This window comes from Silene latifolia, chromosome 6 (genome assembly GCF_048544455.1).
Source record: "Silene latifolia isolate original U9 population chromosome 6, ASM4854445v1, whole genome shotgun sequence".
In the NCBI taxonomy this organism is placed as follows: Eukaryota; Viridiplantae; Streptophyta; class Magnoliopsida; order Caryophyllales; family Caryophyllaceae; genus Silene; species Silene latifolia.
The window spans coordinates 34,586,328-34,598,041 of record NC_133531.1 but is presented as its reverse complement, the minus strand read 5'-3'; the positions used below and the strand labels follow the sequence as shown (position 1 = coordinate 34,598,041).

Here is an 11,714-nt window from a genome sequence, read left to right as displayed (position 1 = left end):
AATAGTGATGATTAGTAAGTTGTAAATTTGTTGTAATGGTCATCAAAATAATATTGGAGTAAATGTGATAGATGAATGATTGAATGCTTCCGCGTATGGTATAATTCAGTTGAGTAATCAAACTAGTGTGTGGTAAGTCTTAGATGTATGATTAAAGCAATATGGTTAGAAGCTATTTTGTTGAGGTCACAATTGTATGCCTATAAGTGAAAGAAATGTGTTAAAAGTGTGCATGAGAAAATTGAAAGTTTGGTCACTTGGTTGCGTAATAATGGTTATAGATTAAAAAAGAAGAGTTAAATGAAGTAATGTATTTGTTGGATTGATACGTTGTACTTGTGTAGTAGTAATAGGATGTGAATGAGTATGTTAATCTGTGCCAATACCCGAATTCATTTTTAGAATCGACATGCGTTGCTGTTTTGCAGGAATCTTTAGTTAATCTTATATTTCCGACCATGTATCTAGCCTTACTTGACCGAGTACGAGTGCGTACTAGACCGAGTAGACCTCATTCGATCTAGTTAGGAAGCTATTACGTCGAGAAAGCTGGAATTTACTGCGAAAACTCGACCGAGTAGCTCCAACTCGATCGAGTGAAGGCCACTCAATCGAGTAAGCTGCTACAGTGCCGCTGAAACACGGGTTAATATACCCTTTTCTAATTCTTTCTTCCTATCCTTTCTTCTATTCCGCAAACCCTAATCCCTAATCTCTCTCAAAATACTCTGATTCTTGTTGGTTTTGTGCTTGGACTTGGTGATTTCTTTGTTTAATTCGTTCCTTGTACTTGCTAATCAATTAAGGTATGAATTTCTATCCTATTTTGATGTTTTTAATTAATTAGAAACATGTAAGATGTTGGAAATTGTTGGAAAATCGATTTATATGGATTAAATCTTGCCTCTAATTGTTGTAATATGATTTAGATGTTTCCCTTTGATGATTATTGCTTTTAGCTATGCAAAATAGAATCAAATTAGGGGTTTATATGACTCGAATTTTCTAGGGTTTGAGAATTTGAATTGAATTTTGGTTGTCTTTTGGGTGTAAAAGGAATAAAATTGAGTAATATATATCATACATATCACGTTTAGAGCTAATTTTTGTGATTTTCGCTCAAAAGTTTGCCTTAAAACTCTGCCTTAAAAGTGCCCAAATTGAAATTCTTCTCATATTGTTGTAAAATTGGTTTGTATATGAAATTGTTTTGAAGGTTTGAATTCCAAAAGTGGTAGTAGTGATGTTACGTCATGCTAAACATGTCAAAATTTTTACAGCTGTGAGACCGTCTGCTAGTAAAATTTGAGAACTTATACTTATAATTTTGGATTATTGGTGAAAGTGTGTACTTAGTCGTTCCTTTACATGATCATACAAGAGTGTTTTACATGATTTTCTAGTATATGTCTGGTTGTATATTTAAGTTATATGTTGAAACAGATGCCGAGACCAACAGTGGGAATCCGACAGAGTAAGAGGGGTAGGGCTTCTGAGCCCGAGGTAGGAGAGGGGAGTGGACCGGTAGTCCCGGCAGTACCCGAATACCCGTCTGTAGTCTTTGTGGATATCACGCAAAGGGGTAATTTTATCGCTTTGCAACAACGGAAGATGAGACCTACCCGGTGTATAGACACCGATCTCTTGACTGACTAAGGGATTGAGACTGATGTCAGGCACATCTATGAGACCTTGGGGATGACAGGGCTATACTGTCTCAGGAACCATTCTTATGCCTTTTTTACCCTTGAGTTCATGAGTTCGTTCAAATACGACGCGGTGGAACAAACTGTGGAGTTTCGCCTTTTGAACACGAGTTTTCTGTTGACCATGGATATGTTTGCAACCCACCTTGGCTTAGCTAAGCCTGCCAAGGGAGCTCTCCGTGATATTCCTTCTGAGTGTGGGGTTAGTAGCCTCATGCCGTGCTTTACCGGTAAATTAGCTCCTACTTCGAGTAACATGTTGATCATTGATATTCAACATGTCACTTTGAAGATCTTTCTACGTGCTTTGACATGTCTGCTCTACGAGAGGAAAGATGTGAGTAAGTTAAACTCACGTGAGTTGATGCTCTTAGTGTCTTATCTTAACCCCACCCGGTCACAGCCTGTCACCTTTAGTGCCCCTGCCTTTGTGTGTACTAGTTTAGCTCTGATGGCCTCGTCTGACACTAGATTTCTGAGTTGTGGTGCCATTGCCACGCGTTTAGCAGAGAGGTTGACTTCTTTTGAGGCCTCTTCGGCCTATACTCCCTTGACCACCACAGTGCCTACCTTGGACCAGGATTATTTCCTCGACCAGAAGTGGTTGAGAACCTTGGCGGAAGGGAGTTTGGCATGGAGAGTTTTAGACCAAATTTGTTTTGAACCATTTTAACCCAAATTAAGAATTCATCAATTGCTTGGTCTTTGGAACTTAAGAAAAGTAGCCACACATATCTTGAAAGGTCATCTACAATCACACAAATATAACGACTTTCACCCTTGTTAACAATACGCATGGGTCCACATAAATCAATGTGAACAAGTTCAAGGACATGAGAAGTGCTAACACAATTTTTGGATTTAAAGGAGCATTTAACTTGTTTACCTCTAACACAATCATCACAAAGTGATTTAAACTCAAATTTCATGTTAGGCATGCCATCAACTAGGTCAAGTTTCTTGAAAGTATTAAGGGTTTTTGTGACACCCTTAAATCTAGCGTTAAATAAAACACGTAAATTCTACAGAAAAACTGACAGGATATGTTTGTAATTGGTTCAACTAGATAAAACCTGTAATTTTTAAAATTTTCCTAAACCATTCACAAACATCTCCATGAGGAGGGTGTCAAAACCTGTAAATTCTATCAAACTAATTTACATAACTATGCTAAAGGCAAGAAAATATAGAGATACAAACCAAATTAAAAGAGGGAGAAATATGTCCCTTCAAAATATATACATAACCAAAAGTTAAAAGGTTTACTACTAAAAATAGCCAAACTAGGTCCAAGGTTCCTTTGCTCACTAGCTCGTCCGTGTACCCCAACTAAGCATCAAGCACCACAATCGCATTTTATACAAACACGAAAAGCCACAATTCGGTGGGGAGTAACTTGAGTCCTCCCGACCATGAAACGTCATATTTAATGTAACATGTAGTGTAACATGTAAACAATATGATAAACAATTTAATTATCATGTATTCTAACCTATGACCCCTAAACTAACCAAAGTAAACTAGCATGTGAAACATATAACAATTAGTAATCCAAACTTTATCAATTGTAACCGGCTTACATCTCACCTATTACAATTCATAAAATCACCATACAAGAAAGGGCAATATATCAAAGACAGGCATAAGTTCTTAGTACGGTCAATAGTCACTTTGTAACTGGAGTCTATACCACGAGGTAGGGAAGGTAATCGAACCGGTATCTTGGCTCAGCGGTTAATATTAATAAAACATGGCCAAGACACAACACAACCCTAGCCTAAAATCTGCGCAGACCTAGACATGCGGATACACACCACCGCACCCAAGACCCACAATTTTTCTAAAACAAAGTGAGTACCCTAAGGAGTCCACCAAAGGGTTGGCTAGTACTTAAGCTGACCACTTACTATCAAAATAAGTAACGAGGTCATGCCCCAACTTGGATATAAATCCACTAGTCAGGAACACAAAGGCTATTAAGCAGTGAACATATACTCGTCAGAGACTATAAAGACCTATCTATGACAAACACAACAACCTGCAAGAAAGTATTTAATACCAATACCATTTCTAGCAATATTAACAATATTAAAGGCTTCAGGGAATCTAAGGCCGTTTCTACAATATAAGAAGCTACTAAAATCAACTAACCACACATGTGAAATAAAAATATAATAAATGGCCTAAAACAAGAAAAAGGCCGATTATCCAATTCATATAAAACTTCATCCAACCGAATTTTTACCCGCAACCCCAGTCCTGCGATAGGTACGGGTTAAATTGCGGCTGACCAATCACACAATTGACTGACATCGAATCAGTCAAAGGGACCAAGGCTCAGTTTTCGGCACAATCATCAAAACATTACAATTATCGCTATAAAATTCATTTTGAGCCTAATCATTACAATTTTCATTTTATAATCTACCCTAACATGTGCAACTACCAATATAAACATAATTTTTACCATTAACATTATTCATTTCAAAGGTTTAACCATATGTTACTTATTCTAACTATAACATTAATGAACCTAAAGTGATGAACAAAGCATGAAAAACCGCGAAACAAGCAACGGACCAACCCGGGCCAAGCACGGGCCTGCCGCGGCCCGTCACGGGCCTGTTTCACTGCTGTGAACATTACCGCGGGTCTGTGAACAGTAACTTTTCTATAAATTTTTCGGTAAACGACGCCAAATACTCATACGGACTTCGAATTGAGTGATTCAAGTGGCTAAACCACCTAATTTTTCGACGCCGTTCAATCTGTCATATTTTTGGAAACATTGGAAAATGTCTCGGTCCGGTACTGACACGTTCCAGCCAACCCGCGGATTTGTCCCATCGAATAATTACTCATCCAAATTTGTTCTAAACAATAATATACAAATGGTTAACTTAAACTAACAAAAGACAAATATTAGACATGCATGCAACCCATTTTATCATGTGAAAATTTACTACTCAAACAAAAATCACAAAAACATATAAAAAGCAAAGAATGTGACGATTATTCGTCGAGTAACTCGAAATATGTTACCTTAAGCTAGAAAATGAGCAATTAGCACCTTAAAAACCAACCCTAATCTGCCGACTAACCACTATCTTCGACAATATACGAGTCCCCAAACTCGTCTTCCAATTCTTCACCTAAATAAACAATAAAAACACAATAATAAGTATAAATACCGAAATTATGCCAAAATTCGTCTTAAAACAACATCAAGAAAACTGAAATTAAAATATACCAGGAGGTAGATCTCGAAGAGAGGATTCCGAAAATATAAATTATGTGAAAATCCGATAAGAAATGAGGAAGTTATGGTGATTTTTGCTTGAATTTTAAGATGAAAATGGTGATTTTGGTTTTGGAATTGTTAAAAACATAAGGAAGAGGATGTTGGTAAGAAAAATCAGAAAAAGAAAGGTAGGGGGAAGGGGTGCCGCGGGTAGGGAAGAGGAAAGGAGGAAGGAGCGGGTTTTTAGTCGGGATTTTTACAAGTCGGTTTTGGCTCGTTTCGATAATAATTAGAACCGTTGGTCAAACGCAAATTCCGACAAGACCAAAATTCTTAAACACGAGATTACAAGAAAATTGAATACTCATACGACCCATATCCAAAATCGTTTACCCAATGTTCAAAAGAATTATCATTTTCCTCTCGATATGTCCTTATTTCGAAATAAAAAGTTTTACACGGTTTAAACTATTTTTAAACGTTTTGAAACTATCAAAATAAATACTTTTCTTCAAAATATAATAAAATTATATTTCTTTGAATTATTTTTACTTTAAATACATTAATATCAAATTTTACTTGATTAATAAATTACTTCCGAAATATATTAACGGTCCGAAATTACGGGGTGTTACAATCACCCCTCCTTTTAAAAAGTTTCGCCCTCGAAACTTAGAAGGACAAATTATAGTAAACAACATCTTAATAATATAGTTATAAGAAAATATAGGTATCTTTTCAATGAAACGGTGATACTCTCGTTGATCAGACAAGAACATCCACATTCATATCAAGATATAAAAATATTTCTACACCAATAAATGAGAAAACCCATTATTGGGACGTCTCCAACAACGAGATTTAACATTCACTAATGTTAAAACCATTGAAAATCATAAAAGCATTTTCAAAATTTTAGTTTAAAGTTCTATAATAACAATAATATCTTTACTAATTATGATTAAATACGGCTTAGTACCGCGGAAAAGGAGTAAGAAAAAGGAATCATTACACAAAACGAGAAATAGCTTAGGTATCCAATTGAACACTAGGGTTGAAAGAGAGTGAGAAATCATTTTCAAATGTTATAGAAAGAGGTCAATTTGTAGATTTCACTCCAAATTAAGAAAAAAATGAACCAAAAGTTTACTCAAACTATATAGAACCTATGCAAGATGGAAAACAACTCGGGAACGAGAAGTGCAAGTTGCGATAGGAAACTCACACCCAACAGACAAGAAGGAATTGAACTCTTAAAGGTGGAATTTTTGGATGAAGTCAATAAAGATGTCAACGAACAAGACGCTTTACTCAAAAGGTCAAATGAGTTCCATAAAGGCGAACACAACGGAACAAGCGAATAGCAAGAATGACAATTGTCGGAGGTCGAATTAGGAAGATCGGTACATCGAGAAAGGTTCACAATCCTACTTCCCAACAATATTCCCATTTCCAATAGAAAGATTCCTCAAAGGATTAAATATAAGGTCCAAATTTACAATAACATTCCAAAACAACTTTCACAAGCCTAAGGTCAAGGCTTCCAACAAAGTTATATCCGTATCCAACTAGTGTCAACTATGGGTTCCTCAAATTCTACAAGGTTTTCATTTCAAAACAAGGTAGTAACATACCAACCCCAAAATCCGAAAAATCAATAGGATCTCACGTTCCTCTATCCTTTTATTTATTAACGATTGCCAAAAGCGGAACCACACTCAGCTACACTCAGCTACAACACCGTCCCATCACCTCAAGTACTCGGTGCGACCTCAAGGTCTATAAAACTATAGGATTAACAAAATCTTCTCAATACTAAGTCTCTCTTAACTCAAGAACTCTCAAGAGTCAACTAATACCAAATCACATCACCAATCCATTCTGGTCATCAACATCCCCAAGGAGTATTCTTTCAAATTTGATATCCTAAACTTACTTACCATCAAATTCTCAAGGAACAAGGTCATAATTATAACAACACTTTATCACCTCAGAGTTCCTAAAACCATAAATTGAAATTATGTTCCTTAGCCTAACAATTGGTGTCAACCATACCATTACCCTTTCTAGTTTACAAAACAAGTGCTAAAACCTCCCAATAAAGTAGCTTACTCTCACTTTCATACCATACCTCAAGTAGTAATCAATATCACTCACTAAAACCAACTAATAATCCCACATTTAACATTTCTCACACGGTAACATATACATTATCAAACCCTCATCTCCAAAGTGATTATGGAAGCCAATCACAAACTCGACTACTTAGTCAATCCTATATCCTCAAGTCACATCTCACTAACTCCGTAAACATGGTCAATAAGGTACCAACTATACTAAGGAGATAAGGAGTGATAAAGGAATTGAGAAACGGTAAAACATTTTCGAAGGGTGCATGAATCTGACAAGTTAAGAAACTAAGGAGTCGGTCCGTAAAGATAACGGTTGACATAAATAAGAGGTATTCGAGTTAAGAAGATATCTCGGGCAAGAAGAAGATACGTAAAATTTGGCATAAAAACAAGGTTCAACGAACGTTAAAGAGAAGGAAAGGAGAATAGAAGCGGCACAATGAAAGGGTTACCGCTTACCAAACACTCATCAAAGCTTATGATCGATATGATAAGGTTACACCACTAAGGTGCTCAACAAAGCCCCAAAAGTCTACCAAATTATAAGACTAACAAGGACTCCACAATGGTAGGTATTCCTCAACTCAATTGGTTCTAAGAGCCAAAATCAATTCACCACACAAATTCATTTGTTACCACCCATGTCCCAAAGTATCTCCTTTACAATTCTCGTCATTGAACTTCACTTACTATGTCATCCCCAAGTACCATAGCTTGTCTACTCCATCATCTCGCCACTTAATACTTCTAATCTCCGATACCATAAATTGGAATCACATCCTTGAACTCACGAACTACATCGAACAACATTCCACCAAAATTCCCAAATCCAGATATGATTAACAAGGTCAACCACGTGTCCTCAAATTTCGAAAGGTCAACAAGGGCTACTCTATACTAGATTTGGTCAACTTAAAAGGTTTAACAAACTAACTAATTCCAAAGTACAATACCAATCCATTAAGCAACATCAATGTCCTATTGTATTCCTTTCAAGGCCTACAAGGATTAGGGCTAACTATCATTCCTTTGATTCTCCACAAGAAATATCGAGACTCTCAAATGAAGTAGCTTAGGTTCATTCCATCTTATGTGCTAAGGTAGTACCCATGCTCAAACATCTATAACAAACAAGCTCTCAATAGAACTAAATCCCAAGGTGTTTCTCAACTCACTAGGCTCTCATATTAAGTACAACTAACAAGACTAACCAAAGGATCCCAAGTTATATTCTCCTATACAACTCAAACCTTAAACAATCAATTTCTCAACTCGTTCACACCCTCTAATGATACATTCTCTCAAAACCGGGTTCTCTTGAACAAGGGAACTATCCTGCGGAATAAAAGGAAGGTGTCCACAAGGACTCTTATTATAAGAAGAAAACGGACCAAGGATGAATCGGGAGAAAGAATAGAAGAGTAGTTACCAAGGCGAGAGAAGAGGAATTAAAAAAAAAGACGAATAAACCACGAGATTGGAAGATTAAGGTAAGATACACTGAATACGAAAAGAAGTATCAAGAAAGTGGAAGCATTCTTGATTTGGCATAACCAATCTTCAACATTCGGCAACGGCCACTCAGTCTTGGTCACCAACGAGTAAGATCACGGACATAGCTTCAACGGCACAAAAATTAATAACTAATTGCATTATCAACGTTTCATGGAGAGCCATCTTGCAAAATAGAACATTGGTTAGAACCTAACAAATAGCAATCACAAACAGACTACCACATAAATATCCTAACTCTACCCATCCTACCCATCTCTCAAATTTATTATTTAAAGGTCAAGTGATTTTAGGTGGGGTGCACAAACGTGCGTCGGGAGCAAATATGCTCTGATACCAACTGTGACACCCTTAAATCTAGCGTTAAATAAAACACGTAAATTTTACAGAAAAACTGACAGGATATGTTTGTAATTGGTTCAACTAGATAAAACCTGTAATTTTTAAAATTTTCCTAAACCATTCACAAACATCTCCATGAGGAGGGTGTCAAAACCTGTAAATTCTATCAAACTAATTTACATAACTATGCTAAAGGCAAGAAAATATAGAGATACAAACCAAATTAAAAGAGGGAGACATATGTCCCTTCAAAATATATGCATAACCAAAAGTTAAAAGGTTTACTACTAAAAATAGCCAAACTAGGTCCAAGGTTCCTTTGCTCACTAGCTCGTCCGTGTACCCCAACTAAGCATCAAGCACCTGTCAATCGCATTTTATACAAACACGAAAGCCCCAATTCAGTGGGGAGTAACTTCGAGTCCTCCCAGCCACGAAACGTCATATTTAATGTAACATGTAGTGTAACATGTAAACAATATGATAAACAATTTAATTATCATGTATTCTAACCTATGACCCCTAAACTAACCAAAGTAAACTAGCATGTGAAACATATAACAATTAGTAATCCAAACTTTATCAATTGTAACCGGCTTACATCTCACCTATTACAATTCATAAAATCACCATACAAGAAAGGGCAATATATCAAAGACATGCATAAGTTCGTAGTACGGTCAATAGTCACTTTGTAACTCGAGTCTATACCACGAGGTAGGGAAGGTAATCGAACCGGTATCTTGGCTCAAATAAGTTAATATTAATAAAACATGGCCAAGACACAACACAACCCCACCCTAAAATCACAAGAGACCTAGACATGCGGATACACACCACCGCACCCAAGACCCACAATTTTTCTAAAACAAAGTGAGTATCCTAAGGAGTCCACCAAAGGGTTGGCTAGTACTTAAGCTGACCACTTACTATCAAAATAAGTAACGAGGTCATGCCCCAACTTGGATATAAATCCACTAGTCAGGAACACAAAGGCTATTAAGCAGTGAACATATACTCGTCAGAGACTATAAAGACCTATCTATGACAAACACAACAACCTGCAAGAAAGTATTTAATACCAATACCATTTCTAGCAATATTAACAATATTAAAGGCTTTAGGGAATCTAAGGCCGTTTCTACAATATAAGAAGCTACTCAAATCAACTAACTACACATGTGAAATAAAAATATAATAAATGGCCTAAAACAAGAAAAAGGCCGATTATCCAATTCATATAAAACTTCATCCAACCGAATTTTTACCCGCAACCCCAGTCCTGCGATAGGTACGGGTTAAATTATGGCCGACAAATCACACAATTGACATCGACATCGAATCACCAAAGGGACCAAGGCTCAGTTTTCGGCACAATCATCAAAACATTACAATTATCGCTATAAAATTCATTTTGAGCCTAATCATTACAATTTTCATTTTATAATCTACCCTAACATGTGCAACTACCAATATAAACATAATTTTTACCATTAACATTATTCATTTCAAAGGTTTAACCATATGTTACTTATTCTAACTATAACATTAATGAACCTAAAGTGATGAACAAAGCATGAAAAACCGCGAAACAAGCAACGGACCAACCCAGGCCAAGCACGGGCCTGCCACGGCCCGTCACGGGCCTGTTTCACTGCTGTGAACAGTACCGCGGGTCTGTGAACAGTAACTTTTCTATAAATTTTTCGGTAAAACGACGCCAAATACTCATACGGACTCCGAATTGAGTGATTCAAGTGGCTAAACCACCTAATTTTTCGACGCCGTTCAATCTGTCATATTTTTGGAAACATTGGAAAATGTCTCGGTCCGGTACTGACACGTTCCAGCCAACCCGCGGATTTGTCCCATCAAATAATTACTCATCCAAATTTGTTCTAAACAATAATATACAAATGGTTAACTTAAACTAACAAAAGACAAATATTAGACATGCATGCAACCCATTTTATCATGTGAAAATTTACTACTCAAACAAAAATCACAAAAACATATAAAAAGCAAAGAATGTGACGATTATTCGTCGAGTAACTCGAAATATGTTACCTTAAGCTAGAAAATGAGCAATTAGCACCTTAAAAACCAACCCTAATCTGCCGACTAACCACTATCTTCGACAATATACGAGTCCCCAAACTCGTCTTCCAATTCTTCACCTAAATAAACAATAAATTCACAATAATAAGTATAAATACCGAAATTATGCCAAAATTCGTCTTAAAACAACATCAAGAAAACTGAAATTAAAATATACCAGGAGGTAGATCTCGAAGAGAGGATTCCGAAAATATAAATTATGTGAAAATCCGATAAGAAATGAGGAAGTTATGGTGATTTTTGCTTGAATTTTAAGATGAAAATGGTGATTTTGGTTTTGGAATTGTTAAAAACATAAGGAAGAGGATGTTGGTAAGAAAAATCAGAAAAAAGGAAGGTAGGGGGAAGGGGTGCCGCGGGTGGGAAGAGGAAAGGAGGAAGGAGCGGGTTTTTAGTCGGGATTTTTACGAGTCGGTTTTGGCTCGTTTCGATAATAATTAGAACCGTTGGTCAAACGCAAATTCCGACAAGACCAAAATTCTTAAACACGAGATTACAAGAAAATTGAATACTCATACGACCCATATCCAAAATCGTTTACCCAATGTTCAAAAGAATTATCATTTTCCTCTCGATATGTCCTTATTTCGAAATAAAAAGTTTTACACGGTTTAAACTATTTTTAAACGTTTTGAAACTATCAAAATAAATACTTTTCTTCAA

General features: G+C 36.3%; 1 long non-coding RNA gene across 2 annotated transcripts; it reads right to left on the bottom strand.

The window, feature by feature from the left end:
• Positions 1–4,647: 4,647 nt before the first annotated feature.
• Positions 4,648–11,369, bottom strand: LOC141658704 (uncharacterized). Of its 2 annotated transcripts, none has more exons than XR_012549359.1 (3): positions 11,209–11,369; positions 11,001–11,110; positions 4,648–4,858 (listed from the first exon to the last, which is right to left on the bottom strand). It is a non-coding gene; the product is annotated as an uncharacterized LOC141658704 (long non-coding RNA). The 2 variants fall into 2 exon arrangements; XR_012549358.1 differs by lacking the exon at positions 4,648–4,858 and adding an exon at positions 9,210–9,296.
• Between the last annotated feature and the right edge of the window lie 345 nt (positions 11,370–11,714).